Consider the following 25,392-nt stretch of genomic DNA (forward strand, 5'->3'; position numbering starts at 1 on the left):
CTTTGGTAAAAGGCCTTGGAAAGATAGGGGAGTCAGGAAGGGCAAGGCCTGAGCCCTGCTACTGCCGGCATTCGCTTAGAGCAGGGTTCCTGGTTGCTGCCCGGAGTTGGCTGGCTGAGCCCCGCACTTCATACAAACATAGACCTTACTATCCCAGCTCATCCGCTCAGTTTCCTTCTTCCTGGCGCTATAGCATAGACAGACACCACTCAATTTCTGGCTTTCCCTTCGTTAAGGATCCTTGCTGCCTATCCAAGGCTTTATTGAACTCTGTTATTGTTCTTCTCTCCACCCAAATCCCCTGGGAGGCTCTTCCAAGCATCCTTCATTCTTTCCTTAAAAACAATATTTCCTACTGTTATTCTTGAGTTTACCCCCGCTGGTTCTCACGTCGTGACTCATGACTTCATGTTCTAGAACTGACAGATCTTTGCTTCTCGTGCATTCTTTATGGCTAGCATATTGCGCCTCAGTTTCTTTCACGGGACTTATGGGGCAGACTCTTCTGTGGATCACCCCCCTGGACACATTACTCCAGGCGAGGTCTCACCAATGGCCTGTACAGAGGCGTTAGAACCTCTTTTTTCCCCTATAGCTTATATTCATGGCAGCATTCCTTGGGCTTTGGTCACTGCCCTATCACATGGGTTTTGCAGCCTCGAGGTCATCCAATATCACTGTGACAGCTCTATCATGGGACAGTGTCTCCCAATGGGTTACATCAGTATCATTCTCTCTCTCTCTCTCTCTCGCACATATACACACGCACATGGATTTCTACAGTTCACATGGATGACTTAACATGTTTTAGCACTGAATCATTTCATCTGCCCCCACCCAACCAGCAGGATCAATACAGCATCTTCTCTCGCAGGCAGCATTAATCAGTCCTCCTCTGCAGGGGAAATACTTGAATTCTGAATGCATTTCCTGTGGCGATGCAGCTGGCTGAATGGGCTGACTTGTGGGGGAGTGGAGAATATAATTTGTAAAAACAACATTAGAAAAGAAAGTGAGGACCATTTGGATAGAAAGACTGAGAGAAGGATGCGCCAGGATAGTGCGGGTACTGACGTGGAGGGTGTTGGGACTTTTCTTTCGTGGTCACCAATCTTTGACAAGCATGGTAGGCAGGTAAAGGAGGAAGCTGGTGTGAGGGTGAGCAATCATGGAATATGCAATGGAAGCTTATCTTGACAGGCTGAGCCAGTCCAGGGTTTATCCCATTGTTTCTATGAATTTATATCTCAGAAAACAAAGATCATAATAGGGTAAAATCAGATTTTCCTCTGCCTGTGCAGTGGACATGAACAAAGTCAGTTAGTAACCCTGTGTGGGATAGATATTGGTGTTAAATGGCGTGAATGTGACATTGGTAAAAATGGTAACCAATGTGAAAGGTATTTAATAGCATTTAATAGCAGAGTCCTGGGTGTGCTATCAGTTGGATAAAGCATAGCTGTGACCCTGGGCAAGTCACTTAACCCTCCAATACCTCAGGTGCAAACAAAAAAGATAAGTTTAAAAGGAGTTATGCCTGTGAATGTAACATACTATCGGAGCAATTTAAAAAATCTATATGTGAAAAGTGCACATACAAAGTATAACTTATGGACAATTCAGTGGCCTAGGTTGTAGCAATTTTCAAAAGTCCACATTACTTGTGAAAATGCATGTATTTATGTATTTATTTTGAACTTTTATATACCGACATTCATGTGGCAAGATACATATCATATCGGTTTACAGTGGAACACAATATTGCAACAAGCATTACATAGAACTGGGAAAACCAATGTATAAAACTGGGGGTAGAATTAGCAGCTGTTAACCAAAGAGACACTTAGAGAACGAAGAATCAATTAAGCAAGAAACTGTACAACAACACCAGAGAAATTTAAAATAAATATACGTAGGGATAAAATAAATAATGGTACAATAAAAGCCTGTGAAGGAAGTCATAGTAAAGTTCGTATTGTTATGTTAATGGTAATGTTCGTCAGGTTATGGAAAGGCTAGTTTGAATAGCCAGGTTTTGAGTTTCTTTTTGAAAGTCAGTGGGCAAGATTCTTGCCGGAGGTCTGGAGGAAGAGAATTCCAATGAGAGGGCCCAGCGGTGGATAAGGAGCACTTCCTTAAGGGGGGGGCATAGAGAGTGCCTTTGTAAGCAGATCTAATCCGTCTAGAGGATTCATGGAGGCATAGAGGCAAGATGAGATCAAGAGGTGTTAGATTGTGCATGGCTTTATAGATTATCATAAGGAAGCCAGTGTAAGTTTGGAAGTATGGGCGTGATGTGCTCTCTTCTATTGGAGTTGGACAGGATCCTAGCAGCCGAGTTCTGGACCATCTGGAGGGGTCTGATAGTGTTTGCTGGAAGACCTAGGAGGAACGAATTACAGTAGTCGATTTTTGAGAAGATTATGGATTGAAGCACCGTGCGGTAGTCATGGAAATGGAGGAGGGGTTTCAACTTTTTCAATACTTGAAGTTTGAAGAAACAGTCTTTTGTGGTTGTATTGATAAATTTTTTTAGGTTGAACTGTTTATCCAGAAAAACACCAAGATCTCTTACATGTGGGGAGATGTTAATTTGAGAAGAGATTGGTATATTGTTTAGACCATACTTGTCGTCAAGTGATATGATAAGGATCTCTGTCTTATTGGTGTTAAGGACTAGGTTAAGGCTGGAAAGGAGGCGGTTGATTGATTGAAGGCCATTGTTCCAAAAGCTGAGGGTTTTGGAGAAGGATTCCTTGATAGGGATTAGTACCTGTAAAACCCAATTTTAAGCATGTAAATGTTTTTTAAAATCAGACCCTTGGAATGAGAGCCCCCTGGGGACAGGGAAGTAACCAAATTACCTGAATGCAGTCCACTTTGAAGTGGCTAAAAGGCGGAATATAAATCTAAATAAATATGATAGGTTATTGGTTGGATACTGCAATGGTGGAAGCGCAGCACGATATGGTACGAGTGTGATATCCTATTGATATGGCATGGATATGATATTGTTGCAGGATTTCAGGGGTAGAATCTCAGTGGGAGAGATATTGATGATTATGAACAAAGGATGTGTAGGATATCTTTATGATATGGGAGTGATGTGATCTAGGTTGTTGATTGACCCTAGAAGCACTGCAACCGTTGAGTACATTTTTTTCTCTCTGGAATCAGGAAGAAGCTTTGGTATTCCCAGGGTCACTTTTGTAAATAAAGGGCAGGTTTCCCATCCTTGCTGAGAGAGAAACGTAAGATCCGGAAGCCTTACATCTGGGTTGGAAATCTCATAAAGGCCTTTTTAAAAATGAGAAATAGCCACGTGTGGCATGGACAGAAGCTGGCTGGGTGCCCCAGCCCTCCCCCACCCCACACACAGCGGTGTTGTAAGATGCACAGGAAGAGAGCAGAAATCTGCAGCGGTTCCTGAGCTGAATGGGTCCTTGTGTAACTGGGTTGACAGGTCACTACAGCTAAATATTCATAGGGCCCCAGACTTAACTGTCAGCTGGATCAGCTGGAGAGCTCCCGGACTTATCAGAGCTCTGCCTTCTGCACTTGCCTGCTCAATAGCGCTTTTCACCGGGTGCTGGCTGGGAGCACAGTCTCTTGGAGCTGCTTCAGTATGTAGGCGATGGAAGGTGTGGGGACTGGGGGGTGGGGGGAGGAGGGAACAGTAGGAGCCCTTCTGTAGAGTAAAGGGATTAATTAGGCTTTTTGTTTTTATCAGTCTCTGCATTTTAAATCATTTAGCATACAAAGAGATGCTTTCTGCAGGACAAGAAGTTCTCTCAGAATCAGGGTTGATTTTTTTCAGTTTAACTTGGGGGCAAGTGTTGGGGGGGGGGGGGGGGGGAGGAGCCAGGGTGTTGAGAACATGGAGGCTGTTGAGACTCTCTTGCCCCCCCCCCCTCCTGCTGTCTAAAATGATGGAAGATAAATTACTGTGTAATAACTGCTGAGTGGCTGACTGAGTCATAAAGATTGTCCAGATTCAAGGTTCCAACACTTCCTAGCAATAGACAGTGGATAAATAATTATGTGATAGGATATGACAGAGAGTAAGGGTTATGTCAATGGGACAAATCCTGCACTGGCTCCACTTCTCTCAATGACATGACGTCAGCTGGTAATGCTAGTTGGAAGGGTTTTGGAATGCTTAGACCTTTACCCTCGTCACTGATGGACTGGGAAGTGCCACCAGGAATTAGTGCCTGAATTAAAAACTCCATTGGTTACTATTCATACTGGGGGAAGAGTTTTACAAAAATGGTTCAGGGAAGTGATCAATAATCCCAATAAGAACCCAAATGTATTTATGTATTTAATAAATTAATATACTACATAAATAGTAAGAACATAAGAAATTGCCATGCTGGGTCAGACCAAGGGTCCATCAAGCCCAGCATCCTGTTTCCAACAGAGGCCAAACCAGGCCATAAGAACCTGGCAATTACCCAAACACTAAGAAGATCCCATGCTACTGATGCAATTAATAGCAGTGGCTATTCCCTAAGTAAACTTGATTAATAGCCGTTAATAGACTTCTCCTCCAAGAACTTTTCCAAACCTTTTTTGAACCCAGCTAACTGCACTAACCACATCCTCTGGCAACAAATTCCAGAGCTTAATTGTGCGTTGAGTAAAAAAGAATTTTCTTTGATTAGTCTTAAATGTGCTACTTGCTAACTTCATGGAATGCCCCCTAGTCCTTCTACTATTCAAAAGTGTAAATAACCAAGTCACATCTACTCATTCAAGACTTCTCATGATTTTAAAGACCTATATCATATCCTCCCTCAGCCGTCTCTTCTCCAAGCTGAACAGCCCTAACCTCTTCAGCCTTTCCTCATAGGGGAGCTGTTCCATCCCTTTTATCATTTTGGTTGACCTTCTGTGTACCTTCTCCATCGCAACTATATCTTTTTTGAGATGCGGCGACCAGAATTGTATACAGTATTCAAGGTGCGGTCTCACCATGGAGCGATATAGAGGCATTATGACATTTTCCGTTTTATTAACTATTCCCTTCTTAATAATTCCTAACATTCTGTTTGCTTTTTTGATGGCTGCAGCACACTGAGCCGACGATTTTAAAGTATTATCCACTATGATGCCTAGATCTTTTTCCTGGGTGATAGCTCCTAATATGGTTCCCACCATGTCATTCATAATTTAAAACAACAACAGAATAAAAACAGATTAAACTACAAAATCATCATAAAAATAATAAGAACATAAGAACCTAAGAAGTTGCCATACTGGGTAAGACCGAGGGTCCATCAAGCCCAGCATTTTGTTTCCAGCAGTGGCCGATCCAGGTTACAAGTACCTGGCAAGTACCCAAATATTAAGTAGATTCCATTCTACTAATGCCAGTAATAGCAGTGGCTATTCCCTAAGTCACCTTGATCAATAGCAGGTAATGGACTTCTCCAAGAACTTATCCAAACCTTTTTTAAACCCAGCTACACTAAGGGCCAGATTTTATAACATGCGCGCGGGCATAGATTTGTTCGCGCAACCTGGCGCGAACAAATCTATGCCCAATTTTATAACATGCGCGCTGCTTCCGGGCAGGCGTAACTTATGCATGCCGGCTCTCCATCCCCCGGCCCAGTGACTGTTCCCGAGGCCTCGGTCCTGCCCCCGGAACACCCCCGGGCTGGCACCACGCCTATGGCCCCGCTCCCGGAACACCCATTTTTTCATGCCCCGGAACTTGCGCTCGTCCCGGGGCTTGCACATGCCGCTGAGCCTATACAAGATAGGCTCGGCGCGTGCAGGGGGAGGCAGGTGTAGGTTTTCGGGGCTTTGTATTTTATTCTTTGTTCTCTGGGTAACCAGTGTAATTCGGCAAGAGTTTCAGTTATATGGTCGCTTCTTCTTTTTCCAGTAAGTATTCTCGCTGCTGTGTTTTGTAGAATTTGAAGTGGTCTTAATGTTGTATTTGGGAGTCCTAGTAAAAGTGCATTACAGTAATCGGTGCTAGAGAAAACTAGTGCCTAAAGCACTGTTCTGAAATCTGCAGGTGTTAGTAGTGGTTTTAGTTTTCTGAGGATCATGAGTTTAGCATAGCCCTCTTTTACTTTTAGCGATATGTGTTGTTTTAGATTGATTTCAGGGTCCATTATTATTCCACGGTTCCATACTTTTTCAGCTAGTTCTATTTCTGGTTGTTTTTGAGTATTACTGAGGTTTGAATGATTTCGATATTTTTTCTTTCTAAGTGTAGAAATTCTGTTTTTTCAATATTAATCATGAATTCCATTCGGTTTAACAGTTGTTTTATAATGTCTAGGTACATGTTAGCTAGGTTTAATGTTTTCTCTATTGTGTTGTCGATTGGTAGAATTAAACTGAATATCGACTGCATAAATGTAATGTATGATTCCTAATCCAGCTAGTAGATGGCATAATGGTAGCATGTATATGTTAAAAAGGGTTGCAGACAGGGCTGATCCCTGTGGTACTCCTGTTTCAAGACTGAATTTATCTGATAGTGCATTGTTGATCTGAACTTGAAAGAACCTATTGTTTAGATATGAACTGAACCAGTTTATTGTTTTGTTTTGTAATCCAAATTCTTCTAGTCTTATTAGTAGTATTTTATGGTTTACTGTGTCAAAGTCTGCTGATAAGTCTAGCATTATTAGAATGTAATGTTTTCGAGTCCTCCTCAATTTTTGCATGCTGAAACATCTTTGAAAGGGCTTTTGCTGTTTTTCCAAGCTCCTCTATAGTTTGCCTGCCTTTAAAATAGCAATTTGTTCATTGTTCAATGACTCTGTAAGGTCTCAGAATCTTGAATCAAATCTCATCTTCTTTTCTCTGCCTCTTACATTTTTCTTTCACTGTGGAAGTCCCCATGTCTTTAGATTGTTGTACCACAAATTTGTTTAACCATCACACTTTCAATGATTAGACTTCCTGAATGTTCAAAGATCAAGTCCTGCTTGTTTAGTAGTACTGATGTAAATCAAAAGTCCAGTTTTTTTTTTCTGAATTCACAATTTTTTTTGGAAACTCACTGTGGGTACTCATGAATGCTTCATCTCCAACATGATTCCCCAAAAATATAATGGTAGATGCAACCCATCAGTGCTTTAGTTTCTGGGTTCTTTTTTTTTTTTTTTTTCATTTATATTTTATTGAAATTTCTTCATCATTTTTACAAAAAAGAAATAAGAATATTGCTTCACAACGAAATAATATATATTCCACAAACATAATTAATACCTTCAAAATACCATGTGAGTCACAATATACAGCCCTCTTAAAGGGGAGCCTCAATATATATTTCTAAAGGAAAATTTTCATAATAATATTATGAGTAATTAGGAGTGAGCTTCTATTTCTAACCAGTATATTCCCCTAATTCAGGAGGGTGGACTACTTGCTCAACCACCTTTATCTAAAATAAAAGATTCTAAATGAGGTGGATCCAGAAATACAAACTTATTCCCTTGAAAAGTAATTAAACATTTACACGGGAATTTGAGATAAAAGGTTGCCCCCAAAGATACAGCCCTCTGTCTCAAATTCAAAAACTGTTTCCTCCTCAATTGGGTTTCCTTGGAGACATCCGGAAATACCTGTATTTTCTGACCACAATATGTAATTTCCTTATTTTTAAAGTAATTCTGGAGAACCAGATTTTTATCGTTCTCCAGACAAAATGTTACTAACAATGTAGCCCTAGTTTGAATATCATCATTGGATGATTCCAAGAAGTCAGTTAAATTAGGACTAACTGGTACCAGTAAATCCATCCCACCTTCAGAACTTGCTACATCCTTTTTTTTTTTAACAGGCAAATAATACATCTTTGATATAAGCAGTTGTTTAGTTATCCCCAATACTTCTATCACATACTTATTGAATAACTCATAAGCTGACAATAGTCTTGTACAGGGAAAATTCAGAAATCTCAAATTTCTCATCCTTATTATATTTTCAAAACCCTCTAGTTTTTTAAAAGTCACTAAAGAGTCTTTCATAAATGTAATATTTGAAGCTTGCAATGTAGCTATCTGATTATTACTTGACTCTCTTGAATTCTCCAAATGCACAATCCTCTTATTGTGGTCATCCAGGCTTTTCCTAGTTTCCAAGGCCAAATTAGCCGATTGAGCCATGGAAAGGGAAAGCATCCTTTCCATTTTTGTCACCACCCTCCATACGTCCACCAGAGTAATGTTATCAGGGGGTTCTGTTCCACCTTCTAATTCAGACAAATTGTCCAAAGAAAACATTTCTCTCTCATTAGTACCAGTCGCCCCTTCCTGCATACTTGGTGGCTGACCTCTGGGTTCTGGTGATAGTAAAAGCAGATTGGGGGTATCAATTTTCTTATTGTCCCCCTCCTTGCCAGAGGATACATTAGGGGACTGGTCTGTGGCCGGACAGACGGATGGCCCCGAGGAGAAGGAGATATCCGGGATGACTCCCCTAATGGACTGACTTACCCTCCTTATGAGGTGTTGGTCCATTGGGCCGGTAATCTCTCCTCGCGCTGGTGTGGAGGCCGCCATCTTTATCTTCCGTTTTTTTCCCATCCAACTTACGACCAAAACCTCTCACTTGAGAGGGAAAAAACGCACCCAGGGGCGCGCCCCTTTGGCGCGCGGCTTCGGCGCGCCGGCGACTGTGCGCCGCTGTCCTCAAGTGTAAGTAGGGCAGCGGCTGATGACGTCAGGTAAGGGGAGGTATGCTCGATGTTCCTCCGTCCAGCGTCCCTCTTAGCCTTTCAGCTCCAGACGCGCTTTCGGTCTCCCGGAGCGTCTCTCCTCAGGATGGCTCCCACTTTACCACCGCTGTCCTCAAGTTTAAGTAGGGCAGCGGCTGATGACGTCAGGTAAGGGGAGGTATGCTCGATGTTCCTCCGTCCAGCGTCCCTCTTAGCCTTTCAGCTCCAGACGTGCTTTCGGTCTCCCGGAGCGTCTCTCCTCAGGATGGCTCCCACTTTACCACCGCTGTCCTCAAGTTTAAGTAGGGCAGCGGCTGATGACGTCAGGTAAGGGGAGGTATGCTCGATGTTCCTCCGTCCAGCGTCCCTCTTAGCCTTTCAGCTCCAGACGCGCTTTCGGTCTCCCGGAGCGTCTCTCCTCAGGATGGCTCCCCAGTTTCTGGGTTCTATACGGGGGCCTGCAATGCCTACGATATGCTTGAAAATGTGTGTCAAGTTCATAAAACATTGGATATTTGGATTTGTTGTTAGATGTATCCTTGAAGAGGATATTAAACTAATCCCACTGTCCTCTCAATAATTGCTGCCATTCAATAGTGTTGGTTTTTTTTAAACATTGATACAACAAAAACTAGTATAATTATGTTAGAATATAAATATTTCATTGTGTTGCAGAAAGCATCAAGAGTTAAATAAAAGTGATGTTGTCAAATATTGCAGATCACCACACCAATACCTTTCACCAAATTTTTATATTTTTCTTTGTTTTAATAATTTTCTTTTTATTTAAATATATATTTTTTTCTTTTGACTACTTATTATTTATATATTAGACAGCATTCCCACAGAAATAATTCTCAGTTTCTTGCGGTACTCAGCCGCCATGGAATGCTGTCTGAGGTTTTTCCCTTAGACATTGCTTATTATCTTAGGGCCGGATTTTAATACCTACGCGCGGGCGTAGATTTGTGCGTGCAACCCATGCGCGCACAAATCTATGCCTGATTTTATAACATGCACGAGCAGCTGTGCGCATGTTATAAAATCTGGGGTCGGCACACGCAAGGGGGTGCACACTTGTGCACCTTGCACGCGCCGAGCCCTAGGGGGAGCCTCGATGGCTTTTCCTGTTCCCTCCAAGGCCGCTCCAAAATCGGCCTTGGAGGGAACAGGATTTACACGCATAGGGCTTTTAAAATCTGCGCCTAGGTGAGCAAAGGGGTTTCCTCTCTGTACCATCTACTGCTGGGCAGTGGCATCTTCTAGGCCTACCAGTCTCAGGAATGGAAAGTGATGTAAACAGTCCAGTGACACTGCAGGAAATGATAGAAATGGGGGATGAGCTACTGTAAAGGGTGGAGCCGATTCGCCCCTCCCTAATGTATGAAGACTCTTCTGGAATGGATGTCTCAGGCTGGTCCTGAATTGCTTTGCGAAAGTACAGAAATAAAGATTAACAGCAACAACAAAACAAGGTGATGCAGTTTTATTGCATGAACCTGACGAGCTTTTCGGATGGGGGCATTTTGGAGCCCGTTTATTCAGGTCCTGGTGGATAATGTGATAAATGGCCTCTCTGTCCTTCTGGCAAGCATTTCTTGCTGTGACAGAAGATCAAGCACCTGATCAGGGGGCGCTCTGGCTGGTGCGGAAAGCTTTCATTAGGCACTGGTGAATTTTGTTGTCTGATGGTGTGGATGACAATCAAATCCTGGTTGTTTGGCTTGGCAGTTCAGTTTGAGTGATGGCGTGGACAGGTGCAAGGGCAGAGAAGGTCAATAGGAAGATATTTTGTTTTTCTTTTATTTTTGTAAACTCTTTATTTAATAAGGCATGGGAACATTATGCAGGAACATTACAACATAGACAATAGTCAATATCTGTAAGTTACAATTCAGTAGCTCAACATTCATTGACACTTGGACCTTGTGGCATGCCATTTCCAATATGGAGGCCGTTACCTCAGACATCACTCTGCTCTCTAAAGGGTGAATTTTGAAAGCCCTAGGTGCAGCCAATCCGGGAGATACACGCACGACTGGGATGTGTGCGGGCCGAGCAGATTTTAAGATGCTCACAGCCACACGAGTATCTCCTGGTATGCGCACTGAGAAGGATTTCTTAAAAAGAGGTGGGCAGGCTGGGCCATCAGCGCACAAGTGCGCACCGGGATCCAAGCACCGCGTAACCTGCTGCTGCTGCTGCTGCTACGGACTGTGGGTAAATATAAAAACAAAAAGATCTAGGGTAGTCAGTGGGGTTTTAGGGGTCAGGGCTGGTCGGGTAAAAGGGAGGCAGGTTAGATAGGGGTTTTAGAAAGTTCGCTCCTTTACAGGGGCAGACTGGGAGGGAACTGGGAAATAGGGCTATCACGTTGCCGTGTGTACCTACTAAAATTTCCCCCCTTACACGATTGAGATGGGATTCACGTGCCCATGTAAAATGCATGCATGTGCAAGCAGGTAGCCGATTTTATAACATGCACGCATGTTATAAAATCGGCGTGTCCATGTGCGCACGTTGGCAGAGGTGTGCACTGCACATGTGCCTGCCCGTGGCATTTAAAATCTATCTTTGTGAGAATAAGGCAATTTTTCCAAAGTTGCAATATTAATAACTTTAGCCTCCCAACATTCAAGTGCAGGTTCTTGTTTCCACATATGTGCTACGGTCAGTCGGGCAGCATGAAAGAATTGGTTAGTCAATGTTCTGAACCCTCTCATACTTCCCCTATCCTCCCAGTAACCTAACAGACAGATACCAGGGTCTCTTGGGGGAGACTGACCCCAAATTTGATCTAAAATGTTCCATATTTGGTCCCAGATGTTCTTCCACCACATATGTAAACAATCGCCCCTTATCCCACAACCCCACCAGCAAGAAGGACTGCTAGGACTGATTTTAGCACAAAGAAGAGGAGTGCAACACATCCGATGGATCAACTTAGAAAGCATCCTTTGTACAGAAGGAGATCGCGCGGGCTGCTCTCCATATTTACGGTGATTCCATCTCATCAAGAACCTGGCAAAGTCTTCTCTGGGTATATCATGGCTGTAATACTGAAATAAAATTTAGCGATCCAACATCCCCCTTTGAATAGCACAGAAGCCCTTCCAAGCCCTTACTTTCCTCCACCGTATCAGGTACCCCATGCAACTGCCCCACATCCCCCTGCAACTGGAAATGTAAACATTTAGAATAATGAGGGATTTCATCTTTTGCCAAAACGTCTGCGAAGGTCCTAAATTGAGTCTCCTCAAATAATTGATCTAAAAATCTCCCCCTTTCCCCCCCCCCACCACTCCTGCATATCTGGAGAATAAGTGACCATGGAAACCCTGGGATTCCTCACCAGTGAAGTCATGTAGGAAAAGGTTGTACACAGAATGCCCGCATGCTTAGTAACATCTCGCCACATCTTAACGGTGTGTGCTACAAACGGTCCTGCTTAATGCAGAGGAAGAGGGCAACTGCAATAATGCTGGCATGGGAACAGCCAAATCCCTCAGCACAACCCTGCTCCAAGGATATCAAGTCTGTAAGGGGTCAGTTCCCAATCTCACCCCAAAACATCCCAGTCTAGCAGCCCAGTAATCAGACTGGACCACCCCGCCATAGTTTCTATATTTAATTAATTCCCCGTATCTTACCCTCGATGGCCTCTTCAATCCTGCAAAAGCAGAAAGAGGACATTACATGGGACATGAGAGAAGGGATAAAGTAATCTAGGCCATTTTAACTAACTGCACCCTTCCCATCCAAGAAATATGTAGCTTTTGCCACTTTGATAAATCAAGCTTAATCTTATCTATAAGTAGATAGAAATATTAAGTTGGGATAAATCTTTAGGGACCCATATACCTAAATACTTAAACCCTGTTTCAGCTATTTTAAATCTGTTCAAGTCCAGTGGCAACCTGCTAGTAATACTTCGGACTTGGAATAATTAATTAAATATCCTGATAAGCCACTGTACATCTTCAAGATATTCATTAAAGTAGAAAAAGATTTATGTAGAGCTGAAATAAGTAATAGCGTATCATCAGCAACCAATGAGATCTTATGACTTGACCCTTCCTTGAAAGTTGAAGCCTGACACCAAAGGAGAACTCCAACCTCAAACCAACCTCAAACCCTCTCTCACTAATTCCTGCTGAATATTTATCATACTATTACCATTCACAACTGTGTCATATTTATTCATTTGATTACCTATGTACCGTTTCATAGTCTTATTTTTTCACTTGCTATTCTAATGTATCAATAGGCTGAAATGTAAATATTGTGCTGTTCAATTTCTCCCCTTCCATCCCAAGTTTATTTTCCTTGTTTTTTGTAACTTTCCCTCTCCCTTTTTCTGATTCACTGTATTTAAAGTTCAAGGTTCTTATTGAAAATATTGTTTTTTACGTTACGTTATGCTTTACACTCCTTGTTATTTGTAAACCGGGTTGATGTGATGCCTATCATGAAACTCGGTATAACAAAAACAATAAATAAATAAATAAATAAATAAATAATTGCCTGTGCCAAGCGCTCAATTGCAGGTCAAAAAGGAGAGGAGAGAGTGGGCACCCCTGTCTAGTGCTCCTACCTATTTAAAATGGTGCTGAGGCCACCCCATTAGAAAGGACCCAAGCTGTTGGATCTGAATATAACACTTTAATCCAAGCAATAAACGAGTGTGGGAATCCCTATTTCACCAACATTGAGAAAGGTACGACCAAGAAATACGGTCAAAAGCTTTATCTGCATCCATTGATAAAATGGCCACAGATGTCTTACATTTAGGGGGCAGAGCCAAGACTTGATATTTTGGTTTTCTGAAGTGTATGCTGATGATGATGATTATTAAGTGGGGAGAGGTGGGTTTTTGATGGGTGTTTTATTGGTTTTTTTGTGTTTGATGTTTTTTTTTGTATTAGATTTATTGTTTTTATTTGCAATGGATGTTGATGTTTTATGTATTTGTACATTGCTGAGTAGTTTCATAAAAGCAGTCAGCGTAAGTAAGTGAAGAAAAAAAATATATTTACCGAGAAAGGTTGCTCAGTGCTGATCGTATCATTACCATGCATGGAGATTCATTGACAGGCCACAGAGAGAAGATCATGTGGAGGGCTATTTTTAATCTCCAGAGTAGGAAGGAGTGAAATGAGAAGTGGTGGCAGCAGGGGTAGAGTGAGGGATATGCTAGAAGACACGTCCTCCCATTGAGGCATTGCAGGCAAGGCTCTTGGGATCTGGATAGCCCTAACTAATTCAATGATATTTTCTATCTTCTTAGAGTCAGACAGGGAGTTTTTAATTCTAGAACTTAATAAGCAGGCTTCTGAATTCAGCAGTGTCTGTCCCTCCAGGTTATTGCAAACCAATAATTAGCCAAGCATAGATAAGTCCAAGAAGATAGAACTCAGCGTGAGCTTTAAACCTACATTGCTGTTTCCTCTCAGGTATCAGCTGCTTGTGTTTTGGTAGCAAGGGGCAGGGGGGAGGATATTTAGAAAGTTAGGCAGCAGCCAAAATTTGTAGGAGCCAAGGGAAATATAATTTTTTCTTTACTATTTTCTTTGTTTATTCTCTTTTTGGTGGGTGAGGTGGATGGGGGTTGGAGGAGCTGCATTCATATATTTTTATTAATTCACAATTTTTGTTATACAGTTTCCATTGGGAGGGAAACTTTCAGAGGAACCCCGGGGGTAAAACGGTGTTTTATGTACAGAAGTGCCCTCCACAATGTGGATAAGCTTCTGCACGCATGTCATGTTCGCGTGTAAGTTTGCCAGAACTGAGTGGAGGCTGGGCAGAGTTTGCACTTATGCACACGCTCGTGTATTTTCCTGAAAATTCCTGCCTGCAGTTCAGCAGGTGCAGTTGGGTGCAGATAGTTTTAAGCGGGCTCATTGACAAATAGGAAAGGACACATACACATAGAAGCACACATTTCCTTTGAAATGTGCTGTAGCCTATGCATGTGTTTTATGTGGGCTGTTATAGAACTACCCCTTTAGTGAACACAACATCAGTTCATCTGGGAGGATGTTGGCACCGTATAGTACAACAGAGTTTATCTAATGATTCAACAAACAAGGTTGCAATTACAGCACCTGCAATATATAAATGAATATAATGAATTATAGGTTTCCTGAAAGTGCTTACAGTTCATATTTGTTTGGCTGCAGTATATTCATATTTGTACATAGAATATACTATATTTCACCAAGAACTAACCTTCCAGTTGTTGAGGATGAGTTTTAAGATGGCGAACAGTAAAATATCCATCAGTTTCTTAGTCTGGGCAAAAATAGCTTCTCTGCTTAAAATTGATTTCCAAATAATAATTTGAAATGAAAATTCAATTGGAATATTCGGTATATCCTTAACTTTCCAAGGGCAAGCAGGATAGCAGTTGCCACAAGTCAGGGACGTCATCGATAGAGCCTTGGAACGGAACTTTTCTGTAGAAGCTTCCAGAGCTTTTTCTATGCTCTTACTGATCTGTGCCATATTAATCAAAATTGTGTGATGTGGGGCATAGTCTCAGGGTCTCTGTGGGGCTGATTTCTACAGTTAGAGTGGGCAATTTCAAGATATGTGTCTTTAGGACTTTAAGGAGGTGGAGTGCCCTCTATATATCAGTACATAGAAACATAGAAATGACGGCAGAAAAAGACCAAACGGCCCATCCAGTCTGCCCAGCAAGCTTTCACAGTTATTTTTCTCATACTTATCTGTTACGCTGACCACTGAGGTCAGGGCCCTTATTAGTAACTTTTTGGTTCTAATTTCCTTCCACCCCTGCCATGGATGTAGAGAGCAGTGCTGGAGCTGCATAAAAGTGAAGTATCAAGCCTAATTGGTTAGGGTTAGTAACCGCCGCAATAAGCAAGCTACTCCCATGCTTATTTGTTTACCCAGCCTGTGCAATGTAGTCCTTGTTGGTTGCCTTAATATAAATCCTCTTTTCTTCATTACCCCCCGCCATTGAAGCAGTGAGTTGCACTGTATATGTATTCAAAGTGAAGTATCAGGCTTAATTGGTTTGGGGTAGTAACCACCGCAATAAGCAAGCTACTCCCACGCTTATTTGTTTACCCAGCCTGTGCAATTTAGTCCTTGTTGGTTGTCTTGATATAAATCCTCTTTTCTTCATCCCCCTGCCGCTGAAGCAGTGAGTTGCACTGTATATGTATTCAAAGTGAAGTATCAGGCTTAATTGGTTCGGGGTAGTAACCGCTGCAACAAGCAAGCTTCTCCCACGCTTATTTGTTTACCCAGACTATGCAATTCAGTCCTTGTTGGTAGTTGTCTGAATGTAAATCCTCTTATCTTCATTCCTCCCCTGTCATTGAAGCAGTGAGCTGCGCTATATGTATTCAAAGTGAAGTATTAAGCTTAATTGGTTATCCGCAACAAGCAACCTACTTCCACGCTTATTTGTGAATGCAAATCCTTTGTCCCACATTTCCTCTTGCCGTTGAAGCATAGAGCAATGTTGGAGTTGCATTAACCATGTGTATGTTTATTGAATAAGGGTATTAATCACCAGGTAGTAGCCGTCATTCCCGCAAGCCACCTCCATGCATCTTCTCTTCATTCACATCCTCAAGACTTTATGGATCCACAGTGTTTATCCCACGCCTCTTTGAAATCCTTCACAGTTTTAGTCTTCACCACTTTCTCCAGAAGGGCATTCCAGACATCCACTCTGTGGATCCTCTCCGTGAAGAAATACTTTCTGACATTGGTTCTGAGTCTTCCTCCCTGGAGTTTTAAATCGTGACCTCTGGTTCTGCTGATTTTTTTTTGCAATGGAAAAGGTTTGTTGTTGACTTTGGATCATTAAAACCTTTCAAGTATCTGAAGGTCTGTATCATATCACCCCTGCTCCTCCTTTCCTCCAGGGTATACATATTTAGATTCTCCAATCTCACCTCATAAGGCATTCGATGAAGACCATACACCTTTTTGGTTGCCCTTCTCTGTACCGCCTCCATCCTGTCTCTGTCCCTTCAGAGATATGGTCTCCAGAACTGAGCACAGTACTCCAGGTGAGGCCTCACCAAGTACCTGTACAAGGGGATAGTCACTTCCCTTTTCTTACTTAATATTCCTCTCTCTATGCAGCTCAGTATTCTTCTGGCTTTAGCTATCGCCTTGTCACATTGTTTCGCCGACTTCAGTTCGTTAGACACTATTACGCCAAGGTCTCTCTCCTGCACATCAGCCCTTCACCCCCCCATGGAATACATTTTTTTGGATTTCCACACCCCATATGCATGACTCTGCACTTCTTGGCATTGAATCTCAGCTGCCATATCTTTGACCAATCTTTCAGCTTCCTTAAATCCCATCTCATTCTCTCCACTCCTTCCGGCGTGTCCATTCTGTTGCAGATCTTAGTATCATCCACAAATAGACAAACCTTACCTTCTATCCCGTCCACGATGTCACTCATGAAGATATTGAACAGGACCGGTCCCAACATTGACCCTTGCGGCACGCCGCTCCTCTCCGCTCTCTCTTCCGAGTAAGTTCCATTTACCATCACACATTGTCTTCTGTCCTTCAACCAGTTTGCTATCCAGGCCACCACCTTGGCACTCACTCCCAAGCTTCTTGTTTTATTCATTAGCCTCCTGTGCGGGACTGTATCAAAAGCTTTGATAAAATCCAAGTAGATGACATCGAGCGCTCTTCCTTGATCCAATTCCTTAGTCACCCAATCAAAAAAGTCTTATCAGATTCGTCTGACAGGATCTTCCCCTGGTGAATCCATGCTGCCTCTGATCCAGCAATTCTCCCGACTGTAGATAGTTCACTATCCTTTCCTTCAGCAGCGACTCCAATACTTTTCCCACCACCAAAGTGAGGCTAACCGGCCTGTAGTTTCCAGCCTCCTCTCCGCTCCCACTCTTATGAAGAGGGACCACCGCCGCTCTTCTCCAATCACTCGGCACCACTCCCGTTTCCAGGGATCTATTGAACAGGTTACTCAGCGGAGCCGCCAGCACATCTCTGAGCTCTTTCAGTATCCTGGGATGAACCTCATCAGGTCCCATTGCTTTGTCCACTTTCAGTTTTCCTAGTTCTTCCCATACATTCTCTTCCATAAACGGAGTTTCATCCATTCCACTCCCCTCCAGTTTCTTGTTAACTAGCGTCGGTCCTTCTCGGGGGTCTTCTTTAGTGAACACAAAACTGAAGTATTTGTTTAATATTTCTGCCATTTCTTCATCTGTCTCCACCCAGTAGGTTTTCTATTGCCAGAATCTTCTCTACTCATAAGTCTTAAAACCTTTCACAGTAAGAAAAAAGGTTCTTATCTCTAGCATGTGGCTAACCCTTAGTGTCAGGAGTTTAGCCCCAGTCTCAATCAATAAGTAAGGCTGTATGCAAAAGACTGAATTCTAAGTTTCATCTTAACTGTGTCTTTGATAACCATTTGGAGATCCCCCTCCCCCCCCCCCTTTAAACCCAAGACAAAAACCTGGAACTGGACTGCCATTTCTTTGTGACAGCCCTTGTAATGTTCTACATCTGTTCTCGCAAAAGCCTTGCACCATTCCAGTCCTTGGTAAGGACTCCAAAACAAGCCACAATTCAGTTCCCTAAATTCTTTTTATTCATTAACAGCTAACATCCCACCAAAGCAATAACCGTTTGAAACAGGTATTTAGCAAAGCTTTATACAGCTCAGCCTCTGAGTTTCCAACCAGTTTCACACACAAGGAGAAAAGTGCAACTTCTAGTCCTACTAATCCTGAGCTGGTTTACATAGATTAAAAGGATTCCATGCCAGAGTTTGCAAGTGATTGACTGGAGTAACCCTCATAGCCTGGTTCTAATTGATAGAGCTTGCAGCACACGTTACAGACAATTAATGCAGGGTAGATTTCAAACTTAAATGTTTGAGGTTTTGTAAACATCACAGTTTATGTAAAAGGATACAAGGACAGAGCTGATCAAGCACGATGTCTCCAAAGTACCTAACGTTCACTACAGAATTTCATCATTCCCACAAATTAACTAATTAACACACATGCTAGCTACCCCCAGCACCTGTTAAAGTAACTTCAGCCTAATATGTCTGGGTGTATATTGCTCAGCCTTCCAACTGCCCCTAATATTGAGCTTTCTCTCTCCCAAACCATGTTCTAGCCAATAACTTTAAACTTAAAGTAGAGCAAACATTTCTCTCCTTGTTTCATCTTTTTTTCTCCTAGGACAAGCAGGATTGTAGTCCTCACATGTGGATGACATCATCAGATGGAGCCTGGGACAGAATATTTCTGTCAAAGGTTCTAGAACTCTGACTGGCACACTGAGCATGCCCAGCCTGCCACTATTCGCACAGCCACGCGGGGTCCCCCTGCAGGCTCGTTCTTTCCACGGTGCAGTTGCCTTGCGGTGGTGGAGCTCTGCCCTTCAGAGTTCTTTGTTGTGTTCTTGTGATTTTTTTTGCCACCTTCGTGTGGGGTCCCCTTTCCTGGTTACTCCCTAGTCAGTGGGGCGACGATGTAAGTTTTTTACCTTCTTTGCGGTTGGTTCTGGGGGGTTTTTTGACGTCAGTACCCGCCCGGCACCGTCCACTCGTTGGCTCAAGGCATGGCCTCCTCTGGTTTCTAGCAATGCCCTCCGTGCCTGCGGACCATGTCTTTGACTGATCCGCGTGAAGTCTGTATTCTTTGCCTGGGGGCATCGCATGATGTCTGGCATTGCAATTTTTGCAACCAGATGACTCCCAAGGGTCGTCGGGTGCAATTAGATAAAATGGAGAAATGTTTTGGCCCAAAGAAGTCGAGGCCCTTCATGCTGGCATCCGGCATGTCAATGCTGTGCGGTCAAGGGGAGCCCATGAACACCAAACCCTCAGTGGCCACCCCCACTCAGGCTCCCCCTCTGGAGAGGGGGGCAGGAGATTGACCGCTGGTGTCCTCCCATTCCAGGACATCGGATTCTTTGCCCTCCTGGGTGCTGGGGAAAACCAGGCCGAGCACCAGAGATTGAGGAAGCACCATTACCATTCGCCATCTGGGCATGGCTCTGGTTATGGGACAGCGCCGGCATTGGCTGTGTTGCCCCTGAAACAGCCCTGCAGAGACCAGGCTTCGCTCTCGATTGAACTCTGGAATCCGAGGCGCTCCCCACCGATTCCCATGTCGGTGCGGGCACCGATCCCTCTTGATCCAGCTCCTCCTCAAAAGTGGAGATAAAAGAAATCCTTATCTAGTACCTCTGTTTAGAACAAAGAAATCTCAAAGAATATTATTCACCAATAACCTCACTCTAGGGGCAGCATACATACAGCACAAAAGATTTTCCAAAACCAAACCAATGTAAACCCTGAAATAAATACTCCCCTGACAATCAAAAAATCTTTCAGCATCTAAAGAAATTGCTACAGTCAAAACCTCTATGTTATTAGCTTTGTGCAGAACGTTACAACTAGCATTGCATATCTGTGGGTTGGCGCACCCTTTTAAAAACCTGACTGATCTGTATGGATTAATCCCTCCATGACTTTGCTTATCTGTTGGGAACTTTAACAGTCCACGTTAATTAATGAGATAGGCTTGCAATAATTTAGAGGAAGCAGCAGGTCTCCGCCTTGCCTCTCCAATACTGTAATGATGATTTCAGCAAAGGTACGCCAAGTTCTACCGTGGGAAACAGAACTGCTGATATAGTTGTTTAAGTTTGAAATTTGTCTTGATAAAATTGCGCCCTAAAACCTTCAGTCCCAGTGACTTCTGAGAAGTTAGAGGTTTAGGGACAGCTTTGAGTAGCTCGCGTTGTTACAAGGTCCGTGCTAGGTGTTTAATCTCCAAGGGGGAAATGACACAGGCACCATTGCGTAAAGTGCAGGCACTGGAAGCGCCCACATCCCTTGTACCTGAAAGGGGATAAGATAACGCGCATATTTTGCAGAATGCCAAGTACATGTGCAGGTTTCCTCCCCTTGTATAAAGATACCGAAAGGCATGGGTTGGGAACCCTGGGTGTAGTCTTTAGCCAAGAAAGGTAATTTTCAGAGAGACTGATTTAGCTGGGCAAATGGCTTTGAAAATTACCCTCGTATGAGGCAATCAACAGCAGGCCACCCAGCTACAAAATGTGCATGCACTCTGAATATGCGTACTTCGCAGCTGATTCTCAAAGAGAATCCATCTAGGTGGCATAAAGTGTGCCCCTGCACCTGCTGCTTGTGCGGGTGACTGAGCGGGGGTAACACAGCGGGCATCGATTAGGCATCACTGCTTTCCTCCCCCCACCCAGAAATGACTCATTTCTAACTCAGTGAAAAGAACATGCACAGCAGCTTCGGCAGAAGGTCTCCATCACTTGCACCTTCCATTCCTTCTGAAAGCCCCTAAAGATCTCAAACCGTTTCTTCAGCTTCTGCAGAAGGTCTCCATCACTTGCACCTTCCATTCCTTCTGAAAGCCCCTAAAGATCTCAAACCGTTTCTTCAGCTTCTGCAGAAGGTCTCCATCACTTGCACCTTCCATTCCTTCTGAAAGCCCCTAAAGATCTCAAACCGTTTCTTCAGCTTCGGCAGAAGGTCTCCATCACTTGCACCTTCCATTCCCTCTGAAAGCCCCTAAGGATCTCAAACTGTTTCTTCAGCTTCGGCAGAAGGTCTCCATCACTTGCACCTTCATTCCCTCTGAAAGCCCCTAAGGATCTCAAACTGTTTCTTCAGCTTCGGCAGAAGGTCTCCATCACTTGCACCTTCATTCCCTCTGAAAGCCCCTAAGGATCTCAAACTGTTTCTTCAGCTTTGGCAGAAGGTCTCCATCACTTGCACCTTCCATTCCCTCTGAAAGCCCCTAAGGATCTCAAACTGTTTCTTCATCGTTGAAGCCCCTTGTCTTTAGCAGTGCCACAATATCTTCTATCCAGGAAGTCTCTTCCTCGCATTCATCCACTCTCTTTAGTCTTGAGCTGGAAGGGGAGCTACCTCCATTGTAATGGTTCCCAGCTGTTAGTTCCCTCAGGGACTGCAGCTCCTTCAGGATCATGGAAAGAAAACTTCCTCGTCCCTTGCTAGCAGCCAGTTTCTGTGGTGATGGAGGGTCTTGCCTTTGGCTGCCTGTGATGCTCCAAAATCCAGACTGGGTGATTGACCTCTGGCCATGACAGCTGTCTCTCAGGAGATAAGGATTTGGAAGAGGCAGCACTTTTAGATTTGTTTCTCAGGAAGGAGACCTCTCACACACCCACCTGACCTAGCATCCCCTTCTGCATTTCTTTTTACTTTCTTATTCTATTTCTTTTTTCTTTTCCTCTTTCCCCAGTCTCTTCTGCTTCCTTTCATTCCCTCTCTCCCCCCCCAAGCCACCGCTCTTTACTTATCCACAGCATCTCATTCAGCGGCTTGGTGAGGACGCATCTGTAGGTTCTCCTAAGGCAGGGCCTACACCAGGCCACTGCAATTGTTCTTCACCTCCAAGCCACGCTGGGCATGCAGGTACCAGGAATGGCATTTTTCTACCCCTGCTGGAGTAGTCGGGTATCTCTCAGGCAGAAAAGACAGGAAGATGGTAGCTCTGCATGAAGACAGGCAATAGGCCTTTGTGCTCCTGTAGAGGCACCATCCAGCATGTGGCTAACAAATTACAAAGTGACTGCCTTCAGGTTTGGTTTCTCTCGGAAGTTCTTGGCATCTGTATCTGTCAGACTTAAAGTAGTGCAGTTTATGGACTCTCTAAGTTTGTAGGGTTTTTCAACCACTACAGCAGTGAGCTTACACAGTTTTGGGATTAAATATCAGAATGAAGGATCCTGAGGTTGCACTAATGGGGTAATTTTCCAAGGAAACTGTAAATGCAACACACTATCATAGCAATTTTCAAAAGCCTATTTATCTGCTTTAAGTGCATGTAACATGGGTAAAACTTATTGACAATTCAATATATTGTAGCAATTTTCACGTGGGGTTGGGTGGATATCCCCGTCCTTCTGATGATTCAGACTTTAGAGCTGAGCCTGAACCGGTAATGTTAATAAAGGTCCCACCGGAACAGATTGGACCAGGATTGTTCCCTCCTCATGGAAGATACCGTGTCATTACTGCTGGCACAATAATTGTTCATAAATAATTATGCAACAATTGTTCTTTTTGGACACAGTGGTTTGGTGATATGTACTTTAAAACTGCAGAGAGGAGTATATAGAAATATGTTTTGAAAATAATTCCTGAAGGTTAATCTAAAAGGTTTCGGGGAGGCTTGGTCAATGAATGAGGTTGTAATTGTGAAAGGAATCAGACAGACTCTGTTGCCAGAGATGATAGGAGCGAGTGAAGCTCCTACTGCACTGTGCGAAGCCAGCGATGGGAAGAGCGAGTGTGACTGCTGAGGTTTATAGGGCCAGTGATGTTGGCATGGAGGATTACTCCATTGATACACCTGTGACCAGTTTAGGTTGCCACAAGGATAAATTCTTGCCAACAATCCAGACTCAACAGGAACGTCTCACCTGAAATGCAGGGCACCCCGGCTCTTTCAGGCACTCGGATCTCTTGCACATCAAACAACACTTTACCCACAAAAGTTCCTTCAAGACTGGCCCTTTATGTGTTTTCTTAGCCTGTGTGCCGGGGAAATGCCCTGTACCATGTGAGAGCTGCAGATGAAAAGTGGAAGTATCTGAATGCTAGCCCTGCCCTTACCTCGCTGATAAGATAAAGCTGACCATATGAGACTGAAGATTTACTTCTCTGAGGTGGTGTTCAGGTCAGAACTCTGCAGTTTCCCCGTCTCTGGTTCTTACTGACATGTTGCCTTTTGTCTCCAGGTAATTCCTCCTCTCAGGCCTGTAGTATGGAGCAGCGACACTGACTGGTGGAACTGATTCAGTGAGTACCAGCTTTCTCTGGGGTTTGTTGGGCAAAGCGGGGCAGAATTTGTTAGACACACACATGCACATGCACAGTATCACAGATAGCTCCACAGAGTCTGTAAAGGTGCAGCCTGAGGAGTGCGATACATCTGCTGGCTCCTGCTTTTTATGGTGCTGAATTCTTAAGGTGGCAAACAGGTGGATAAGGTGACAACAAAAGCCAGGAGAAAGCTTGGCTGCATAGGGAAACGAGTGGTCAGTTGCAAAAAAGGAGGTGATAATACCCCTATATAAGTCCCTAGTGAGTCTAATATGGAATACTGTATCGAGTTTTGGAGACCACATCTTCAAAAGGATATAACCAGTTGGAATTGGTACAGAGAGTGGTCAGTGGTCTTCGTTCTAAAACATATTTAAAGATTTAAACATGTAAACCCTAGAGGAAAAATGAAATATGATAGAGACATTTAAATATTCCCAAGATTTCTATGTGCAGGAGGCAGGCGTCTTTCAACTTCGAGGTCATGGAATGAGGCTGAAAGGGGGTTGATTCTGGAGTAACCTTAGGAAATGTTTCTTTACAGAGAGGGTAGTGATGCATGGAGTGGCCTCCCAGTGGAGGTAGGTGGTGGAGATAAAAAGCATGGGATAAACACAGGGGATCTCTGAGGGAGTGATGGGAATTGTACAGCTAAATTATTGGCTGTGGATGGGCCAAACGGTTTTTTTTCCTGCTGTCATGTTTCTATGAATTTTTGTTACCTCTAATATTAAAGTCTGTCACACTATACACTGCACTATGCACCCGAGTACGTCGCATTAATATTGTGTGTTATGCAGTATATCACGTATGGTGTGTGTGTGGGGGGCACTACCAGTAAGGCAACACCAGTGCTACAGGAGCAGGGCTCATCCCTCCTCTCCCTCCCACCTTCTCTGGCGCTCTCTTCCCCTTTTTCCACCGCAACCGTCCCCCTCGTGCTCCATTTCTCTCTAGTCCTGCTTTTCTGCCCCTCCCCCCTGTAACTCTCATTCTTTCTCTGTATTCTCCTTCCTTTATCACACTTCATCCTCTCACCACACCCTTTTCCTCCTGCTCTCTCTTTCTTCCATCTCTCCACCTTCCCTTTTATCTTTTCCCCATTCACTCACTGTTGCACAATCTCCTTATTGTTCTCTTCTTCTTCTTCCCCTCTCAATCCTTCATTCCCTATCCAGTCCTTCCCCACTCTCTCCTCATCTTTTTTCTTCTTCTTCTCTATGTCCCAGTCGCACCCCCAAGGTTTCTCTCCTCTTACCCACCCAGCAGTGCCCCTCAGATGACCTCTGTTTTAGGAGTCACTGCTCCCCATCCGTCGCCTTGCTTGCAGCTCTGCCTTCCCTGGACCTAGGGCATTAGGGTGTTCCCATCGCTTCAGATTAGGGTTCCTCGTCCGATATACACACGGCACACCTGGGAAGGGATTGAGAGGCAAGCCTGCAGCACCCTCTTGTATGCTGCCGGAGGGGGGGCTTAGTCAATGAATGATGGTATAATGGTGAAAGGAACTGGACGGGCTTTGTTGCAACAGCTGAGGCCAATGATGGGAGGAGCAAATGATGCCTCGCTGCAGTGTACGAAGCCAGTGATGAGAGGAACGAGCGGCAATCATTGACCAAGCCAAGGGTGAGATAGATAAATGACATCCAGATATCTCCAGATAGGCAAAAGACTAACTGCATTCACGTGCAAAAAAATTCTAGCTGGGCAGTGTTCTTAATAATGCAAATATTTATTAGAAAAAAGTGCAAACACTGGAATTTTTAAGAATGTTTGCACACCTGCATTGTATTTGCTGGTGACTGCAGTTACTTCT

General features: G+C 43.7%; 1 protein-coding gene across 3 annotated transcripts in view; it reads left to right on the forward strand.

Annotated features, from left to right (window-relative positions):
* The window catches only part of FGR (FGR proto-oncogene, Src family tyrosine kinase), a 69,396-nt gene that overhangs the window by 13,587 nt on the left and 30,417 nt on the right, over positions 1-25,392 (forward strand). For 2 of the 3 annotated variants that reach the window (XM_029619520.1, XM_029619517.1), the window contains exon 2: positions 23,492-23,552. The exons of the other annotated variant lie outside the window; for it this stretch is intronic. The gene's annotated coding sequence lies outside the window, so the exon portion shown is untranslated. The remainder of the gene's footprint in view (positions 1-23,491; positions 23,553-25,392) is intronic. 3 annotated transcript variants of the gene reach the window in all.

The sequence above is a fragment of the Rhinatrema bivittatum genome, chromosome 11 (genome assembly GCF_901001135.1).
Source record: "Rhinatrema bivittatum chromosome 11, aRhiBiv1.1, whole genome shotgun sequence".
NCBI classification, from domain to species: Eukaryota; Metazoa; Chordata; class Amphibia; order Gymnophiona; family Rhinatrematidae; genus Rhinatrema; species Rhinatrema bivittatum.